Here is a 22,511-nt window from a genome sequence, read left to right on the forward strand (position 1 = left end):
AGAAAGAGAGCATGTGAGCGAGTGTGGGGGGGGGTGGGGTCAGAGAGAGAGAGAGAGAATCCCAAGCAGGCTCTGGGCTGTCAGCACAGAGCCTGATGTGTGGCTTGATCTCATGAATCGTGAGATCATGACTTGAGCTGAAATCAAGAGTTGGATGCTGAACTGGCTGAGCCACCCAGGTACCCCAAGAATATTCCTTTTTTAGGGCTTTGGGAAGAGGGAGAATTCTCCTTGGCAAGGCAGGGAGGAAAGGAAAGTTGTAGATACACTTACAGGATGTGTTTTTGTTTTTTGTTTTTTTTGTTTTGGTCCCATCACAAGGATGTTTGGCAACCTGCAGGAAGGAATGTGCCAGAGACAAATGGAAGAGGAGAACCAAGTTAGAAGTGGAAAGGCATGTGAAAGGAGTAACAACAGCAGGTGGGTTGCCAGGATGGAAAGGAGAAAGGGGTGACCTAACCACCTGACTGTAACTTAAAATATCTTTTTTACCCTATTGATATGGCTGTTGGATGTCACTAGTATGGTAGAATTTGCACAGCTAATGAATGAATGTTATCCATGGGTATAAGATAATCTAGTATCTTTGGAGGAGATGTTATTGTTTAAATCTGTAAGTATTATGCGTGGAAGTGAATTATTGAAGAACCACGTCAGCAACAAACACATCCCTGAATTGTGCTCAAAATATATGGAACAAGCTGCTATTTAGTGGGGGAGATAAAATGTTAGCTTATATTTTCTCCAAGTTTCAGAATATGGGCTTGAAGCCCGACTGTCTAGCGTCAGATCTCATTCCACCACTTGCTAGCTGTGTAACTTGGGTAAAAGGAGCTTCTTCATCTGTAAAAGGAGGATGGTAATAATACCTTCCACACAGTATTGTTGTACTCATAAACAGTAAAGAGTAGTATTTATTACATTAGCCCTCTTGAGATGGAGAGCTGAGAATGGTTTTCTTCTTATATTAAAATGTTTTGATGAAACAGAACTTGAACATTACAATTAAATCTGAATGAGGATAGAAAGCAAAGGGGCTGGGAGAAGTTATCATCTGAATGAGTTGTAATTAGCTTGGATAATAGAACCATAATATATTACTAGGAAAGAGAGCACTTCAGATATTTTGCCAGGTCTTCACTGAAACTATTAGCACTTCGTATATCAGAAGTTAAACTTAACTCCATGAGTAAGGCAGTTTGAGCCTATATTTATAACTGCCCTGGAAGTCTGTTGCATAGATGAAAGATCCTTGTTCATTTGGGATCTTAGTCAAGTTCAGGCCAATGAAAGAAGGGGGAAAAGACTGCAGGTAGCTGGCACTAATGTAGGATAGGGCTTGGGATCCATGTCTTAACTTGTTACAGAGATATTTTCGAGAGCAGATACTGAGTAATGTTGAGCTCGGAAAGACCTTAATATTATCCAACTAACTGTAGTGTGGCTTGTTTTATATCGTAAGGTGTTTTTCTCTGTATTATTATTTAAAACTTATTCTCCTGTATCTGTCACAGGAAAAGCTTAAAGGTTTGAATATTCCTGAATTGCTTACCTGCAAGGGAAAATGACTTTGGGCATGTGTTCTTGGTATTGCTATTTTTCCTTTCCTAAATTCAATGGCCACTGGTACCCATGGGAGTCTCTGAGGACGAAGTTGGCTAAAACTAAGTGTAACCAGAGTTAATGACATTTCCTTACTGTACCTGTCACCAGCTGTATCAGATACTCACTCTGTTTCATCAGTCCTATCAAATGTGCCCTTAGGCAGACGATTATAAATGCCATGAGTAAATGGGGCTAAAATGGGTTTGGGGACGTTGCAGTTTTTTAGAAGGAGGGCAGACCAAAAGAATGGAAGAGACCCCCATCCATTAGCCTTTTGGTTGGAGTTTCACAGTTGCTTTAGATTTCGGGCACTTGAAACACTTCACTCCCATCTGCAATGGGATAAGGCAAGGAGAGGTTCTTTGTTCAGGGTTCAAGTACTCTTGTGACCGTCCCCAAAATAGCTCTGAGTGTAATACAGTGGTGCCTCACATAGCAAAACCCTCAAGCCTCTGGCTCACTATCACTGTCACCTCAATTGTTTTCTCCTCCTTTCTTAGGCAAGCCAGGCACTTGAATAAAATTTTCCGTCAACACTCAGGGTTGCATAAACCCCTGCTTTTTGCTTTTCCAAGTCCACGAGGAGCCTCCCTGTCGGTTAAAGAGAAAGTACATAAGCCTGATTTATCAAGTACTTCTCTAAATAAGTCTTCCTCGTGTCTTACACAGTTCTTCCCTCAGATTCAAATCAGATTAAGTCAATCTTTCCAGTTGGTTTCATTTCACCAAAGGATCTTATTTTCTAAATTGGTCAGATTTTGCAAGAATTGTGATATTTGCAACCAGCCTTTTATTTATGAGGTCCTGTGCGCCACTCTTCAGCATGTACTTATTGCATCAGCCAAGTTATTATGCTGAGTTGAGTGTTAAAGAAATCTGATCATTTCCTTGGTCTCTATTTTGGAAGATGCTAAAGTTTTATCCCTAGTGACGGCATGAAAGCAATATTTAAACTTAGAGGTTAACAAAGAGAAGGGGTTGAGATGGGAGGGTAAAGCTGTGAACACTTTGTTTTAAATGACCTCAAGATGCAGCATAGGAAATGAAAAGGAGTGTTTTTGAAACTGGGCATTTCTAGAGTTATTATAATGTGGCACAGAAAAGCAGCACATAAGATGTGTGTGTAAAGAACACTGTGAAACTGATACCAAAAGGAAGTAAATATACCAACCACATTGAACACTTGGGTAGTGGAATTGCAGGTGATTTATTTTTTTTCTTTGTATATCACATGGATTTTTTTTCAATTTCTATAGCTTTTCTCTATCTGCATGATTTCACACAATCTTTGCTATTTCATGCAAGTGTTTTTTTGTAGAATAAGTTCCTAGAAAAGGAGGTGCATGTGTAAATCAAAGTGTTTAAAAAGGGTATAAACTATTTTTATGTTTAAAATGCACAAAATTTAGGGGCACCTGAATGGCTCAGTTGGTTAAGCGTCCGACTTTGGCTCAGGTCATGATCTCACGGTTTGTGAGTTTGAGCCCTCTGTCAGGCCCTGTGCTGACAGCTCAGAGCCTGGAGTCTGCTTCGGATTCTGCGTCTCCCTGTCTTTCTGCCCCTCCTCCCCCCCCCCTCAAAAATAAAAAAACATTTAAAAAAATTTTTTAATGTACAAAATTTAAACAATAAAATGTTACATAGCTAAACCTTGCGAATATCTTATTTTCCTTTAAAAATCATTTGTGTTTTTTTTTTTCAACGTTTATTTATTTTTGGGACAGAGAGAGACAGAGCATGAACGGGGGAGGGGCAGAGAGAGAGGGAGACACAGAATTGGAAACAGGCTCCAGGCTCTGAGCCATCAGCCCAGAGCCTGACGCAGGGCTCGAACTCACGGACCGCGAGATCGTGAGCTGGCTGAAGTCGGACGCTTAACCGACTGCGCCACCCAGGCGCCCCTCATTTGTGTTGTTTTAATCCTAGTTACAAATGGTACATGGTATAAAACTGTCACTTCTTTATTGAACAATACTTCCTATTATTATTATAATTATTATTGTTGTTATTATTTACAAAGCAGGATCATATTATATACACATATATATTTCTGTGCTGCAACTTGCTTATTTCCCGTTATATCTCAAACGTAGCACTCCATGACAAAATATAACTCTATTTCTTTTTGGTGGCTATTAACTCCTTTATATGTGCCATCTTATTGTGTAGCAAATATATATAATATATTTAATCGGACCCCCATTACTGGACACTTGGCTCATTTTCTTAGTTGCAAACAGCGCCCCAGTAAACACCCTTTTACTTAATCTTTACTATCTTGTGTACAGAGTTTCGTAGAGTAAATTTTTAGAAATGGAAATGTAAGTTTCCAAATCAGGCTGGGGAATGTGTTAGACAGCCTTTCTAACTTATCATGACCACAGGATGATGGTTTGCATATCCTACAAACAGCTCCTACACACTACCTTGTCTGAAAAGACACTTAACTTTGTTTTGGAAAAATGGAAAGTGTTCAGTTTCTTCACCAGTAGGTGGCACCTAGTCTTCCTTTATATTGACAAAAATCCCCCCTAACCTCAACGCATTCCCAATGTGTCACTGAGCCTGCACTAACAAAGCGATGATCACATCACGTACAAATGCTCCTGTCTCATTCCACTTAGCCCATGTTTGTATTGTTCTGGTTCCAGAACGCTGAGACTTTAAGCCTGAGGCTCTAACTTGAGCAGGAAGAGTTTATTTTGGGATGAAGAATCTTCCCCCATAGGAGGGCCTCTCAACCAGTGTCTCTAGTTCTCTGTCTTTAGAAACTGGGAAATTCTGGGGAGGGAGAGAAAACTTTTTCTAAATCTGCAGATTGTCCCTTTCTCTCAGAAAGTTTAGACTCATGTGTTGGTTGCTCAGTTTATTGAGGGGAACACAAAGTTGCAGGGACATTGAGAGGTCATGAAGAGAGATTTCAGTCAATTGTGCTTAGGAAAATGACTCTATAAATCTCCTTAAGTATGTAGGGTTCATGGGATAAATATATACAAAGTATGCATTTCATCAAACCTATAAATATACATGTTTAAAATGGCCAAGGAGGAAGGAAGGAACAGCAAGCTATATTTTTTTAAATGTGATGACACATCATTTTGTGTAAGCATCAGTTTCTTTTAAAATAAATATAGAAAAGGTCAGTGTAAGAGTTTAATATTTTACTTTCTTTAAAAAAAGTCATTTTGATTCAAGTGAATGTAAATTTTTTTCCTACAAAAAACATTAATATGACCTTGAGTAAACCTTGAGGAGAAATATAAGAGAGAACTGGAAATGTACGATTTCCCTTTTCTATAAAAATGGAAATGTGCCGACAGAGTTCTTGTCTCTCATAAAGAATACTTCAAGCACATGGGATTTTCTCAGAATAGATAAGAAAGATGGGCTTTTGAGTTTGATAAGAAGGGGAAAATAACACTTTATGACACATTTGGCCAATTGCGCCATGTAGCATTGTGAAAATTCCACTTTGGTCCCTCTGGGGATGATTTTATACTCTGACGTATAGGGTTTGCTTATCATCAGCATAACCTGCAAAAATGCAGTCCTTAAAAAATATCCAGATCTTCTTTCTCTCCTTCTCCCATTTCCCTTTCAAATCAGTAGAAAATGTAAAGTTAGAGTCTTTTCTAACAGACTATTTTGTAAATAATTGGGTGATGTGGACCAGTAAAATACAAAAATATCTTTGTTTTGTTCTAAGTTAGCTGAACATATTGTTAACCCCCCTCCCCTGGAATATCATGAAATTGATATTGGGGGAAAAAATAAGTGGTGAATTTTATTACATTAAAACAAATTTTTTTTAATATTTACTTATTTTGGGGGACAGAGAGACAGAGTGCAAGCAGGGGAGAGGCAGAGACAGAGATAGATACAGAATCTGAAGCAGGCTCCAAGCTGTCAGCACAGAGCCCAATGCTGGGCTTAAACCCACAAAGCATGGGGTCATGACCTGGGCTGAAGTTGGATGCTTAACTGACTGAGCCACCCAGGCATCCCATGAATTTTCTTACATTTTAAAAGGTTACATAGGGGCCTTTGAGTGGCTCAGTGGGTTAAGCGTTGACTTCGGCTCAGGTCATGATCCCATGGTTCATGAGTTCAAGCCCCACACTGAGCTGACTGCTGTCAGCACAGAGCCCACTTGGGGTATTTTTTTTCTCCCTCTCTCTCTGCCCCTCCTCTGCTCACACTCTCTTTCTCAAAAGTAAATAAACATTTTTTAAAAAATCTTTTGAAAAGTTACATAATATAGAATTATTTGCTACCATATTTTATTCCTTTTTAACCACATTATGTTTTTTAACCTTCTTGTCCTTACTAATTCAGATACAGCACCAAAATTCCATTTTCATCTAACTTGAGATTTTAAAGGAAAGATACATGATAACTTTTAAAGGAAATGGGGGAGAAAACTGTTTTTTTCTGTGACTAATGAACAGAATATGACCTTTTATACACAGTTCAGTATTGGGCTTTTAAAAAATAATCATAAAACTATTCACTACAGAATTCCTTCTATATGAGTTTTCCTGGTGAATTTAGTAATGGTTATTAGATCATTGCTACTTGACAAAGAAACTGGAGTGTCAATGAGCAGCCACAAAAGAAAAAAAATAGGCCTTTTGTAATTAAAGTTAGTGAGCAAGGTGGCATTTATAATTCCAATGGCCTTTCAGAAATATCCCCATTGTATAAAGTGAGCTACACCTGTAGAAATTCTTCCTTTGGACCAATCAACTACACCACTCGGTCTTTAAAAGTCTGACTGTTGACACCTGTGGTTATAGACTTGGCTGCAGATTTTAATCACCTGGGAGAACATTAATAAACAAAAAATCATGGTGCTGGAGCTCCATCCCATCCACCCCAATTAAATCTGACTGTGTACTTGAACAAGGCAGTGAAAGCCTCGGTATGGGTATTTTTTTCAAGGTTCCCCAGGAGATTCTGATGGGTAACTGGGTTGCAAACCACCTAAATCTGAAAGAAATTTTCTATTTCAAATTCCCTGAGCAACCTGCAAGCATCTGGTTGGAACTTGAAATTTTTTTCCTCCCTTTCTCAGAAGGGGGCAACTGGACTGTGCTAATGATATAACCAAGACAGTTGGTAAGAGAAGAGAATCTGACTTGTGGTGAAGATACCCACAGAAATTATTTAAAGAAGGTGAACTTGTCTTACTGAGGGTGCCTCATGGCTACTTTATGATGTCATGCTTACCAAGGTCTTTCTCTCCTTTCAGAGCTAGCTTCCTAAGAAAGGATGAAGCCAGACAGTTGGCTTCCTCTGGTATCTTGCTCTATTCCCTATTTAGTAAGCCCTCAAAATGTGAGCCTGAGACACTTTGAAGTGGAGGGCATTTTTGGTCAAATGAAGTTCTCCTACTTTAGGTAATGGGGACATGCTTTAACCATTTTTTTTCCCAGCTTTCCATGACTTACTGAAAATGAGAAGCAGAGACCACAGCAGCTAAGGGTGAGTGTTGGACAGACCACACAAGTTGAAATTCTGACTCTTCTATTTTCTAAATATCTATATATTTGGACAAATGACTCAATTTATCTGAAACTTGTTTGTTTGTTTTTTTCTTTTTCATCTGTGAAATGGTGATGATAATTTTAGGGATATTGAAAGAATTAAATGAAATAATGAATACAGAATCCTTAATAAAGGATTAAATGTAGCGGCGCCTGGATGGCTCAGTTGGTTAAGCATCTGACTCTTGATTTTGGCTCAGGTTATGTTCTCGTAGTTTGTGGGATTGAGCCCCACATCAGGCTCTGCACTGGCAATGTGGAGCCTGCTTGGGATTTTTCTCTCTTCTCTCTTGCCCCTGCCCCCTTCTCTCAAAGTAAATAAACAAACATTAAAAAGAATTTTTTAATGGAATAAAATATGCAAAATGCTCAGCATAATGCTTGAGTCAGACTAAGTAGACAAGAATTAATAGACATTACTATCAACTATTTTTATCCAACTCTACTTAACTGGAAAAATTAACCACCTTTCTCTAGAAACGTGCTGACTGATGCCCCTACCACCCTGGAATACTCTTTTCTTTTCCATTTATTTTTTATTTTAAGTAGGCTCCATGCCAATGTGGCTTGAACTCTTGACCCTGAGATCTAGAGTTGCATGCTCTACTGACTGAGCCAGCCAGGCACCCCACATAAGCTTACCTTTCTTACCAATGGAGTTACAGCCTTATCAAGAGTATTTTTTGTTCCCAAACTTGTTTATGCCATTTACTTGTAATTAGAATTTAATTAAATGTTAAGTAAACAGATTAAATGTGAATGTGGAGGGTTATTTGATAACTAGGTGGAATACATAATTAATTCAAATTGCAAAAATAAATGCCCAAGTGGTGAAACTATGAACTGTAAGACTTAGAAAATGATAATAATCTAGAAGAATTCTAGGACTAAATTTTGGCTCTGCTTTTGTGAAACAAATGTTGGAAATCCTATGAATGCCATTTATGTGATAAATTAACAAAGATCTCTAGTCAGCATATTTAAAAAAGAAAAAGACTTAGTTTTATATCAAAAGATAGATGACTGAATGTGCACTTGTAAAGTCTACATACAAATATTGATAGATATCATTAAAAAATTATCACATATTTTTTTATTAGCCCACCCTATTATCATGTTGAATAAAGCAGCTTTTACTAAATTATTATTTTCCAAAGATTTCACACTAGGAGAAAGTGGGGAGAGGTGATTTCATTTCCTCCAGTCAGCCTTTCCATTCTAATTAGCCTAAGATAGGTAATTAGCTTTTTTCCTCTGGTTTTTGTATTTTTATTATCAAAACCTTCAAACACAAGAGTATGATCAACTATCAACTCATAGCCAGTCTTTTTGATTTTTATTCTACCAAGTCCCTTGCTGCCTATATTATTTTGGAGCTATATCCCAAAGTTGATTTTTTTCATAGCTAAAAGATTTTATTTTATAAAGAAATAAAGAAAATGTTATTTTTTAATATAATTTATTGTCAAGTTAGGTAACATACATTGTATATAGTGTGCTCTTGGTTTCGGGGGTAGATTCCCATGATTCATCGCTTACATACAACACCCAGTGCTCATCCCAACAAGTGCCCTCCTCAATGCCCATCACCCATTTTCCTGTCTCCCACCACCCCCCCAGCCCCCCAAATAAACCCTCAGTTTGTTCTCTGTACTTAAGAGTCTCTTATGGGTTTGCCTTCCTCTCTGTTTGAAACTATTTTTTCTCCTTCCCTTCCCCCATGGTATTCTGTTAAGTTTCTCAAGTTCCACATATGAGTGAAAACATATGATATCTGTCTTTCTCTGACTAACTTATTTCACCTAGCATAATTCCCTCCAGTTCTATCCACATTGTTGCAAATGGCAGGATTTCATTCTTTCTCATTGCCAAGTAGTAGTCCATTATATATATAAACCACATCTTCTTTATCCATTCATCCGTCAATGGACATTTGGGTTCTTTCCATGATTTGGCTATTGTTGAAAGTGCTTCTGTAAACATTGGGGTACAAGTGCCCCTATGAACCAGAACTCCTGTATCCTTTGGATAAATTCCTAGTAGTGCTTTTGTTGGGTCATAGGGTAGTTCTATTTTTTTTTAATTTTTTTTAACGTTTATTTATTTTTGAGGCAGAGAGAGACAGAGCATGAACGGGGAGGGTCAGAGAGAGAGGGAGACACAGAATCAGAAGCAGTCTCCAGGCTCTGAGCCATCAGCCCAGAGCCCGACGCGGGGCCCGAACCCAGGAACCGTAAGATCGTGACCTGAGTTGAAGTCGGACGCTTAACCGACTGAGCCACCCAGGCGCCCCCTATTTTTAATTTTTTGAGGAAACTCCACACTGTTTTCCAGAGCAGCTGGATCAGTTTGCACTGAAGTATAATATGCATATGGAAAAGTGCATACGCCATTAAGTGTGGAGTGGAATTGCAGGGTCCCATTCAGCTTTTATAAATATTGCCAAGAATTTTCAAGTTGGTTGCTCTAATTTCAGAGTTTAAATATTTGTTTTGTGGTGTTAGCCTGGAAGGCTCAGAACCCATCCACATAGTCCTGAGGAGAAGAAAGGCCTGTGTGGGAAAGCTCTTAATCCCTATGAGGGAGGGTCTAAGAGGCTTTTAGGTACCATATCTGAACCTCATCCCTCTTTAGTAACTTTTTTTTGAGAAAATGTTTAATTCCCTAACTGGGATTATAGAAAAGACTAACTTCATGGGAGATAGCCAACTTAGGTCCTGTATGGAGGACCCAGAATCACAAACATACAAACTGTAGGATTTAAAAAATGTTATTGGAGGTTTAGGTCATTTATGTAATGTAAGTATGGGATATGACTCTGTAGATCTTCTACTTGGAAATATGTCCCAGGATGCAAGTCATATGCAAATAGAGACACATGGATGTAACAGGAGACCTGACCTATATGTGCAATTGTGATAATCTCCATTTGTCTATAAGAGGGTAAATGACCAAGATGCTATGGTGCAAATAGACTTATTAGAGCTTGGAGGATAGGGGGACAATGTGAAATCAGATTTTCTGGCTTGGACAACTGAATTGAGAGTAGAGCTATTAACCCTGATAAGGAATATGGGAAAAACAGCAGTCATACTGTGTGGATAATGCAACTTTGACTACGAGAAGTCCTTTGAGCAGGTGGGGGCAGACTCTCCTTCAACCAATGAAAGAAATCATATCTGGCTTCTTGAATAGTTCCATGGTGTCACCAACAAACCATACTACACCAATAGTAGTATCAGTAACAGGAAACTCTAGTCCACTAGGTGGTATTGAAGAGGTGCTCAACCCAACCCTCCACCATGAGTGTGATAATGTGGTGAACTGTCATTCAGTGAGGTGAGTTGTTCATGTCTGTCTCCCCAGCAAACTATAGGCTCTGTGAGGGCAGACACTGAGTCTTTTCATTGTTGAATACCCCGTGCTAACACTGTGGTAGACCCAAAGGAGATGCTCAACAAATAGACATTGAACTGAATTGGATTGAGGTCCCCTATAATGATCGGTCATAGGAGTCTTGTATATCTCAGGAGACTGTAATTGAATCAAATGACAGGCAAGAGATGCTTCCTGTACATGGAAGGTTTAGGGTGTGCTGGAGGCATTTGTACATAGCAAAGATTATTTGGAGATTTGCTTTGGAATAAACAATTGGTATTGTTTATCATAATTGCACGTTATAAATCTAGGTTTTTTAAGCTCTTAAACTGAGCTTACAAATACAATAATTATATTTTTACCTGTGGTAAAATTTAGCGATCACTTTTAAGGAGATAGCATACGATTGTTCCACTTATATATCTTGTTAGCTAGGGGCACCTGGGTGGCTCAGTTGGTTAAGTGTCCAACTTGAGCTCAGGTCATGATCTTGCAGTTCATGAGTTTAAGCCCCACATCCAGCTCCCCAGGGGCAGTGCTGAGCCTGTTTGGCATTCTTGCTCTCTGCCCCTCCCCCACTGGCATGTGTTCTTTCTTTCTCTCAAAATAAATAAATAAACTTAAAAAAATAAATAAAAATAAATCTAGTTAGCTAAATCATTTTTCCAAAGTAGCACATATAATAAGCTATAGTTTATAAATTTAATATATTTGGGTTTTGTTTAAAAGATTTTACTTTGCTTAAATAGATTCTTAAATACTTAAATAACTCATGTGTGTGTATAAAATAAAATTCCCTTAGATATGCTGATATCGCCCAAAAACTCAATGAGATTTCAACTTAAAACCACAATTCTAAACCAATTACTCAATTACACGTTTTCAGTTGGAGTTATGAGGCTGTCTTCTAAATAGTACAGGGAAAATGCCAATACATCAATACAACAATATTCATACCATGGTTTTGATTCTCTGAAAATTTTCCTAGACTTAATTCTAAATATTTCCAGAGTTAAAAAAAAAAATGCATGGGGGCACCTGGTGGCTCAGTTGTTAAGCAGCTGACTTCAGCTCAGGTCATGCCTCACATGTTCCTGAGTTCAAGTCCCCCATCAGGTGAGCTCCAGCCCAGCGTGGGGTAAGCAGGAGCCCTGCTTGAGCCCCACTTCTGGTGAGCATGAGCCCTGCTTCAGATGAGCCCCAGTTCTCTCTCTCTCTCTCTCTCTCTCTGTCTTTGTCTCTCTGTCTCCCTCTACCTCTCTGAGATTCTCTGTCTCTCTCTGCCCCTTGCTCACTCACGCCCCTCCCCCAGTCTTTCAACAACAACAAAAATACCTCCTCATTTAATGAAGACAATTACTAGGCTAGTTAACTGAGGTTGCCCTTTTCACAATAAAGATAGATACTATACCAGGTAATAGTGATCATTTGGGACCAGTGATTTTATCCAGACATGACACCTAGAGCTCCAGGGACGTTTAGTGATTCTTCTCCACCCTCTACTGTCAACCTGAGCTCCTTCTCTTAGTCACTGTGGTTTGGGCTTTGAAAATTGATGGGAGGCTCTCTGTCCTCTATCTCGCAGTACCTAGTTCTCTTTTGTTAAGAGCCCAACTCCCAACCAACTCTGAACCGTGCTGATCAGATCATTTTGTGTTTCTTCAGCTCTTAAATATGTGCATAGGCTTCCCATTAATATCTAAAGACTTTTGGACTTGACATAATTTGAATATACATAATTTTTTTTAACTTAAAAGAGTTTGAACTTGACAAACCCCTAAGATATGAAAATGTTTCTCTTTTCTGCTTGATGGAAACTAAGAACAATATATTCTTCAGAAACATTAAAATGATGCTGTGACTTTGACTTGCGGCCCTAACTAATGAAATCAATCTATTAGTACATTCCCTCAAAGTTAAAATATAAAGACCCTTGGACACCTGGGTGGCTCTGCGGTTAAGTGTCCAACTTCGGCTCAGGTCATGCTCTCACAGTTCGGTTTGTGAGTTTGAGCCCCACATCCAGCTCTGTGCTGACGGCTCGGAGCCTGGAGCCTGCTTCGGATCCTGTGTCTCCCTCTCTCTCTGCCCCTCCCCCACTCATGCTCTGTCTCTCTCTCTCTTTCAAAAATAAATAAACATTAAAAAAAAATCACTGCATTTTCCTCACTGAGTCCAAATGCTATTCAGAGTCCTTCAGTACTGTTTCAGATGACTCTATGGAGGCCTATGAAGTGAGCCTAGAGAGGACACCCTTGTTGTCCTGCTAAGGGAGGATTAAACAATTAAGGACTGGAAGAAATGTGTTTTCAAAGGAAAGATATTAACATAAATTTATTTGAGGAGGTATAGTTTAATGGTTAAGACCGTGGATTCTGGGAAACATACCTGCTTTCAAATACTTGTTCCACTTCTTACTGTGAGCTTTGAAAAAAATTTTAATCTCCTTGTACCTCAGTTTCCTCATCTTAAATATTTTCTTTAATACTTATTCATCTTTGAGGGAGAGAGGGAGACAGAGTGTGAGTAGTGGAGGGGCAGAGAGAGAGGGAGACACAGAATCTGAAGCAGGCTCCGGGCTCTGACCTGTCAGCACAGAGTCAGACACGGGGCTCTACCCCAAGAGCCTAGAGATCATGACCTGAGCCAAAGTTGGGACACTTAACTGGCAGCCACCCAGGAACCCCTAAGTTTCCTCATCTTAAAATGAGAATAACAGTGAGACTTAAATGAGATAATACATGTAAAATGCTTAGCAAGACTCCCAGGACATTATAAATGTTTACTAATGAATAATGACAGTGGTTCCCTGAATTTTCTGGGAGACAGCCGAGGGAGGAAGCACACCTTCACCCAGGGAGGCAAAATGAGGGCACTGCGGGACAGCAGCAACAGTCAAGGCAGCTGAGCGGGACTACAGTCTTTTCAAACAAAGGCATGGAGCAGAAAATAAATCTGAGCCCCAGAATCCCATCTCAGAGGCCCAGCACTGCAAATAGCAGCTGCAGCTGCAGACCAAGGGCTGGCCTTTACATGTCCACAGCGTGAAAGGACTCATAATGACGAACCGATCTTTTCCATCACACCCACACAGCGTCAGCAATCCCACATAGGAATAAATTCTGGATATTAAGCAGCCATTTTTAGTAGAATATAGCAGCCTGGCTGATAATACAGATTATATGGGAAAGAGCGCTTGGCAAATGTTGTAAAGTGATTAGATGTTCTTGTACCTGCCATACACGATTCTGAATCATTTCACTGCCAGTATAACTCCTTCCACCTGTAGAACACTTAGCACGTCCACACACGGCACCAAAGACTTCACATGTGTTAGCTCATTTAATCCTCTCACATCTCTATAGGACAGATACTATTATTGTCTCAGGCTAGATCTCGAAAGGGGCCAGCGAAAGATGAGGAAACTAAGGCTTAGAGGGTAAATAATTTGTCCGATATTAGAAGATCCTAAGTACAGAGCCAAGATCTGAACCCAATTCTGTCGGGTTCCAGCATCTCATCTGTTAAACACTTCTCTGTGCGGCTTTGAAATTGCAATGCTATCTTGCTCACAAATTATTCCATGTGTATATTTCTTGTTACCTCAAATAGTCCCCTTTGGGATGAAGCAGGGTGCCACATTTTTTGCTTTGTGTCTCCAAGTGTTTAACGCATAGTAGAAAGTGAATAGATACTTATTGATAATTTTGAACAGTGTTATGATGGGACAGGAGAATGGGATGAACTGGTCAGATCCCAGTGACAAACCTCTAAGTCACTTTCAAGAAAAAAGAAAGACTTGCCTCTCAAACCAGATACACTTAGTTTTTCAGCTGCAAATTACTAAGTGTCTGCTGTAGCCTACAAATACGATTAAGATAAGATCTTGCCTCAAGAATACTATAGTCTAGACTAAGTACTGCAAGTTCAAATGGCCACCTGGACTAGGCATGTAACATAAATGACTGAAGTGACCCAAGAAGCCAACCGGGGTGGCCCCTGTTGAGCTCCAGCTTATTGTTTCTTTCTGGACCAAATATTTCCAAGAGAAGTCATAAATTCATCTTTTATATGATATTTATATTTTTTGTATGAAACAAGTGTGTGGGCCACACAAAATTCATTTGCAAACTGGAATTAGCTAGTAGGCTACCAGGTTGAGGTCTCTGGCTTAAGCAACGAAGACACACAAACAAGGACAATATGAGGTAAACAAGGCTGCAATCACCATACAAGGATTGTATATAAAGTATTGAGAGAAGCCAGAGATAATTTCCAACTGGAGCATTAGAGAAGACTATGGAGGAAATCACTTCAAGTTTATCCTTCCAAAATGGGTCCCCTTTGGCACCGTTGTGATGGGAAGGAACACTGCTTCAGCAGCAGGAAATAGTAGGAATGAAGATCAGCAGAGGGAAATGATGGGTCAAGGTCAGACAGCTCTGATGTACATGACACTGTACTTCGTTTTTTTGTTTTGCTTCGGTTTTCGCTTCTTACTGAAAATAAATGTATGGTACATGTAATCTATAGTCATCAAAATTAGGGACAATTTTTTGTTTTTTCAGTAAGCACTACAAGCACAGAGTAAGAGATATGGACGCTGGAAATTGTTAGGGTCCATAAATTAAAGGAGATTTTGAGGCAAAGGAACTCTCACTGCTGGCAGTCTACTGCATGGTGTGTGGTAGGACATGAAGCTTAAAAGAACATCTGAATCTTGGAAGGGGTCCAGCAAAGGCACCAGGACTAATTTGGGAGATGAAGGGTATGTCTTATGAGAGGAGGCTTAGAGAGCTTAACATGCTTCTGCTTTAAAATAAGGCGGGTGAGCAGAGTTCTATTGATAGCCTGCAAGGCTTCCAGCATGAACTTGTACTTGGTGTGAGATAAAATTCAAAGTCACACTAAGGAATGTCAAGAAGGCAGGTTTCTTTCTTTTTCATTTCAAGAATGATGAGTCCAGGAATATTTTGTGCAAGAAAGTTTTTAAAATGGAATAGGTTCCTATAGAGTTTTGGGGGGCAACGTCTTCAATTTTATCACCATCTGTTCACTAGTGGGCTAAATTTAAAGATAAGTTATTCATCATATCAATTTATAATGTCGTGGGTAGAAACATCACTGTCCGGATAGCTGCAAGGGCACATAGAACAAATTTCACACACACACACACCGCACACCGCACACCCCACACTCACATACACACACACACCCCACCCCCCATACCCATACACACACCTCAATCCCCCCCACCCCACATAGAAAGAAAGGGAAACAATATTCTCTGTAGTCATTGCTTTGCAAAAACTCTGCTAAAATTTTACAAATTCACCAAGCTGTCACCACCTTTGCCACACTTGTTCCTTGTAGTTTCACATACAACGAGGCAGTTTATGACTGGGAGAATGGATAGACCTTAGAATGTCAGTAATAATTCTGTGGGGTCACACTTTAAATTTTAAATCACTTGATAACCTGTTTTCTGTTGTATTTGGACTAATTTCATTTTGGATCCTGGAACTCTGCTTTTCACAACTTAGTTAAAACTCAAAAACTCTCCACAAAATATGCTTAGGAAACAATGGGAAGGAAATATAACAATTTTAGCAATTGTTACATCTCTAATGTATTAAATTTTTAATACTCAGTACACATTGTATGTTCAGAAGTGGAGCTCAGGGTCAAGGTCAGAGATAGGTTCTCGGAGTCATTCACACAGTCGTAGATGACAAGGTGAGGAGGGTTAGCTCACCAAGGGGGAGAATATACATAAAGAACAGAGGGATAGGAGCAGAATCTTGGGGAAAGCTCCCCACCCCAAACCCCAAGGACCCAAGCAAAGGAAGAGATGAAAAGCAGAAGCAGAGGGAGGGGCAGGCTCTTTTTATTGCCACTTAAATCTGTGAGCCACTTCTTCCTGACCACTCTCTTCTCTTAAAACAGGTCATTTTATTTATTTATTTATTTATTTATTTATTTATTTATATTTTAAATATATGAAATTTATTGCCACATTGGTTTCCATACAACACCCAGTGCTCATCCCAAAAGATGCCCTCTTCAATGCTCATCACCCACCCCCCATCAGCCCTCAGTTTGTTCTCATTTTTTAAGAGTCTCTTATTAAAACAGGTCATTTAAACAAAGCCCTGAAGCTACTTTGTTCACATACCTTTTGCTATGGACTGAACTGTGTGCCTCCAAAATTCATATGCTAAGTCCTAACCCTAAATTGATGGTATTTGGAGATTGGGCATTTAGGTGGTAATTAGGTTTAGATGAGGTCATGAGGGTGGGATCCTCACAATGGGATTAGTGCCCTTATAGAAGAGCACCAGAGACCTTACTTTCTGTCTCTCGCTGCCCTATGAGGACACAGTGAGAAAGTGGCTGTCTATAGCTGGGAAGAGGTCCCTCACCAGAACCTGACCGTGTTGATACTCTGATCTTAGACTTCTGGACTCCCGACTTGTGAGAAATCAAGTTCTGTTGTTTAAGATACCCAATCTGTGGTATTTTGTTAGGGTAGCCCAAGCTAATGCACCTTCAAAGCAAATTTTGGATGATCTTTACAGATTTTCAAATTGCTATTTAAAAGTTTCTGTCATAAGCTTAAATAGTTGCAAAGAATATCATTTTCAGCCTTCTATAAATGTTGGCATTGGGGCACCTGGGTGGCGCAGTCGGTTAAGCGTCCGACTTCAGCCAGGTCACGATCTCGCGGTCCGTGAGTTCGAGCCCCGCGTCAGGCTCTGGGCTGATGGCTCAGAGCCTGGAGCCTGTTTCTGATTCTGTGTCTCCCTCTCTCTCTGCCCCTCCCCCGTTCATGCTCTGTCTCTCTCTGTCCCAAAAATAAATAAACATTGAAAAAAAAAATTATAAATGTTGGCATCAAAAATAAAAATAAAACCATAACCTTACTATTTTATTTTTTAAATGTGTATTTATTTTTGAGAGCGAGAGAGAGAGAGAGAGCATGAGCAGGGAGGGGCAGAGAGAGAGGGAGACACAGAATCTGAAGCAGGATCCAGGCTCTGAGCTGTCAGCACAGAGCCTGATGAGGGGCTCTAACCCACAAACCGTGAGATCATGACCTGAGCTGAAGTCGATGCTTAACCGACTGAGCAACCCAGGTGCCCCTAACCTTACTATTTTAAATATCTCCATAGAATAAAAATGTCAGAGTGGTATAATACCCACCCTAACATATTCAAAACACATAAAAAAGCTCTTTAAACACAGGAAATTTATTTATTTATTTTCTGTTTGTATATATATATATATATATTTTTTTTTTTTAACGTTTATTTATTGAGACAGAGAGAGACAGAGCATGAACGGGGGAGGGTCAGAGAGAGGGAGACACAGAATCCGAAACAGGCTCCAGGCTCTGAGCTGTCAGCACAGAGCCTGACGCGGGGCTTGAACTCACGGGCTGTGAGATCATGACCTGAGCCAAAGTCGGCCGCTTAACCGACTGAGCCACCCAGGTGCCCCAATATATTTTTTTATTTTTTTTTATTATATGAAATTTATTGCCAAATTAGTTTCCATACAACACCCAGTGCTCATCCCAAAAGATGCCCTCTTCAATGCCCATCACCTACCCTCCCCTCCCTCCCACCCCCTATCAACCCTCAGTTTGTTCTCAGTTTTTAAGAGTCTCTTATGCTTTGGCTCTCTCTTCCCCTCTAACCTCTTTTTTTTCTTTTTCCTTCCCCTCCCCCATGGGTTTCTAAGTTTCTCAGGATCCACATAAGAGTGAAACCATATGGTATCTGTCTTTCTCTGTATGGCTTATTTCACTTAGCATCACACTCTCCAGTGCCATCCACGTTGCTACAAAGGGCCATATTTCATTCTTTCTCATTGCCACGTAGTACTCCATTGTGTATATAAACCACAATTTCTTTATCCATTCATCAGTTGATGGACATTTAGGCTTTTTCCACAATTTGGCTATTGTTGAGAGTGCTGCTTTAAACATTGGGGTACAAGTGCCCCTATGCATCGGTACTCCTGTAGCCCTTGGGTAAATTCCTAGCAGTGCTACTGCTGGGTCATAGGGTAGGTCTATTTTTAATTTTCTGAGGAACCTCCACACTGTTTTCCAGAGTGGCTGCACCAGTTTGCATTCCCACCAACAGTGCAAGAGGGTTCCCATTTCTCCATATCCTCTCCAGCATCTGTAGTCTCCTGATTTGTTCATTTTAGCCACTCTGACTGGCGTGAGGTGATATCTGAGTGTGGTTTTGATTTGTATTTCCCTGATGAGGAGTGACACTGAGCATCTTTTCATGTGCCTGTTGGCCATCTGGATGTCTTCTTTAGAAAAGTGTCTATTCATGTTTTCTGCCCATTTCTTCACTGGATTATTTGTTTTTTGGGTGTGGAGTTTGGTGAGCTCTTTATAGATTTTGGATACTAGCCCTTTGTCCGACATGTCATTTGCAAATATCTTTTCCCATTCCATTGGTTGCCTTTTAGTTTTGTTGATTGTTTCCTTTGCTGTGCAGAAGCTTTTTATTTTCATGAGGTCCCAATAGTTCATTTTTGCTTTTAATTCCCTTGCCTTTGGGGATGTGTCAAGTAAGAAATTGCTGCAGCTGAGGTCAGAGAGGTCTTTTCCTGCTTTCTCCTCTAGTAAACACAGGAAATTTAACATTATTCCCTTTCTCCCTGGGTAAATATTTTCATTCTACTTAACCTCATAGGATTCTTTTTTTTTTTTTTAATATTTATTTCTTTTTGAGACAGAGAGAGAGACAGAGTGTGAGCAGGGGAGGGGCAGAGAGAAAGAGGGAGACAGAATCCGAAGCAGGCTCCAGGCTCTGAGCTGTCAGCACAGAGACTGACGCGGGCATCGAACCCATGAATCATGAGATCATGACCTGAGCTCAAGTTGGACGCTCAACCGACTGAGCCACCCAGGTGCCCCATAACTTCATAGGATTCTATTCCCATTTAATATAATTTATTGCCTTATGTTGAAAAAAATGTTTTATCTTATCTTTCTTTGCCTCAAAAGTTATATAAATAGAATTTTTTTTAAACATTTTTTTCTGTGACCACAAGGCTTTATAGTGTTAGCAATGTATTTAGAATTAAATTATTGTTAGAAGTATTGTTTATACACAATTGATTAAAGCAACATAAAAGATATTACATGATAAATAATTATTAAGCACAAAATAGCATTTTATTGGAAATGTATCCTTTAAATGGAAGATACTTTTGCTTCATTAGTTTATTTATTCATGTTTGGGTATTATTTATTGTCAGAAAGGAACAGACCTCAGTATCAATATCAGACAGAATATTCCAGCCACAAAAGTTCACATACCAAATGAGTCCATTTGTATACAATATTCACAGAATAGGTAAATCCACAGAGACAGAAACATGTTGCTTGTGGAGGGCTGAGGAGGGGGTAAATAGGGAGTAATTGTGTCATGGGTTTAAAGAGAAAGCACACTGACAAGTGAAAAAGGTACACTGCCTCTATGAATGGAGTCGTTTATTTGGGAACTTAACATAAACTCTAGATAACATTTCAAGTCAGTGGTAAAATAACAGTGAAATGGTGCAGGCAGGCATGTGTGAGGAGGGAACACAAACAAGTTTGGGCCCCCTAATTCACATAAGAAAATATTTTAATATTTTAAAATATTTGAAGAAAATTTATAAGAGTAATCCTGGGTGGAGGGACTTTTTTTTTTTTTAAATAAGACAGGAAATCCAGAAGCTATAGAGGAAAAGATGACAGACTTAAATAAATACAAATTTTAAAATTTTGTGATAGCAAAAGACATCATAAAATCAAAAACCAAAAATGATAAAATTATTTGAAACATATATTACAGAGTTAAGATTAATAAAAAGTAAAGTATTTGAAAAAAGCAGTTTCACAGAAAAAGAAACAGAGATCACCAGCAGACATGAAATCCTGCTTAACCTTTTGGAAAAATGGAAACTCAAATAATAAATAATAAATTCTCAATCATTACTTTGACAAGTTATGGGAGGTTTTTAATGATAAAATCCAAGGTATAAGAAAATAGGCAATCTCATATGTTGCTGATTGACCTAAAGCATAGGCAACCTTTTGGGAGTGTAATCTAGTAAAAATCTGTTAAGATTCAAACTATACATTTGCACCAGCAAGCTCACTGTTAAGAATCTATCTTCCTAATTTGAAAGTATTGATATATAAGGTTATCGTCTATGATGCTTATTGCAGTATTAAGTGTGGTAGGGAAACACTGAAAATAACCTAAATGTCTATCAAAAGGGAAGTTAGTTGAAAAAATATGCCTCACTATGGCACTTCCATACCATGAATGATTATTCAGCTATTAAAAAGATTGAGTTAGGTATACACACACGCACACACACGCACACACACACACACACACACACACACACATTAGCACGAAGGGATGTCTATGACAGGTTAAATGGAAAAAGTAACTTGAAGGGTAATGTAAAAAGTAAAGAGTAAATAAAAAAATAGATGAATAAGGGTGCCTGAGTGGCTCAATCAGTTAAGCGTCCAACTCTTGATTTTGGCTCAGGTCATGATCTCATGGTTTGTGAGTTCCATCCCCACCCCAACCTGCACTGACAGTGTAGAGCCTGTTTGGATTCTCTCTCTCCCTCTCTCTCTTTGCCCCTCCCCTGCTCATGCGCTCTCTCTTTTTTCTCTCTCAAAATAAACTTAAAGAAACATATGAATAACTCCTGCTTATGAAAAATATATGAAAAATAAGATGTGAAACATATATGAATAACTCCCTGCTATGTCCTTATATACACAAGGAAATGTAGACTTTCATTCACACCATGGAGTGAGATCAAGGTTGGAGAGAGGATGAAGCTTACATTTATACTTCTCTGTATTCTTTGGTTGAGGCAGGGAATATTACTGTTTTTCTTTTGGAAGACCTGGAAGAGATTGATATTTGCCTATTCAACACCCCTTCGCTTCATTCTCTTCAGTAACAGAAGTCCATTGTAACTGAGAATAAAGGACTACATTTCCCAGCTTCTTTTGTAGCCAAATATGGCCATATAATCAAGTTGTGGCCAATGATAGGTATTAGATGTTTTGTATGGAACTTCAAAGAAGTCTTATTAAAATGGAAAATTGAGTCCTTTTTTTCTTTTTTTTTTAATGCTGCCTGGAATGTGAATGTAATAGCTAGAGTACTTGCAGCCACAGTAAGCCATGAAGTTACCTGGAGGATGGTGGAGCAGGAAGAAGGAGCCTGGTATCCTGATGACACTGTGGAGCCCCTATAATGACTCTAAATTAGTTACTTTTAGACTTATTTTGTGTGAGCAAGACAGTTCTATCTTGATTTAACTGTTGTTATTTTAGGGCTACATTCACCCAAATATAACACTAAATAATAAAAAAGGAAAAACCCAATAAAGCATTTAACAAATGAAAAAAAGAGCCTTGTTGACTATTTTCCCCACTTCCTGAGAGTGATGTTGGAGATGAAGTCTGTAACCTACTAAATGGATATACACGATCCAAAACAAGGGTTATGTGTTCCTAAAACAATATAGTCCTGGAAAAATTACACATATCTACTTGTTATTCTAACTTAAATCTTACTTCAACCATCTTATAGATGGCATTTATCCTAGAATTTGTCTTCCAATTCCTCCAATAATTTTTTTGTCTTTTTACAATCAAGTCCTATATTACCAAAAAGTTTTTCAGGTCATAAAATATTTTCTCCATGGGTTGCAATATTTCCTGGCATTTGTTCGCTTCAGTAAAATGATCAGTGCATTAAAAACCCAATGGAGTTTCTGCCAAAGCCAATGATGGCATGGCACCTCTCTTGTGGCACGCGTGAAATCTGCCCATCACTATAGACATTCTTCTGCAATATGACACTTTGTCCTTATGTCCATTTTACATGTGGTGTCCAGTGTGCTGGGAATACTGAAAAATAAAAGATTCTT

General features: G+C 39.1%; 1 long non-coding RNA gene across 1 annotated transcript; it reads left to right on the forward strand.

The window, feature by feature from the left end:
- Positions 1–318: 318 nt before the first annotated feature.
- Positions 319–21,953, forward strand: LOC125170937 (uncharacterized). The gene is made up of 3 exons (XR_007154136.1): positions 319–420; positions 7,041–7,089; positions 21,733–21,953. It is a non-coding gene; the product is annotated as an uncharacterized LOC125170937 (long non-coding RNA).
- The last annotated feature ends 558 nt before the right edge of the window (positions 21,954–22,511 follow it).

Source organism: Prionailurus viverrinus, chromosome B4 (genome assembly GCF_022837055.1).
Source record: "Prionailurus viverrinus isolate Anna chromosome B4, UM_Priviv_1.0, whole genome shotgun sequence".
Lineage (NCBI taxonomy): Eukaryota > Metazoa > Chordata > Mammalia > Carnivora > Felidae > Prionailurus > Prionailurus viverrinus.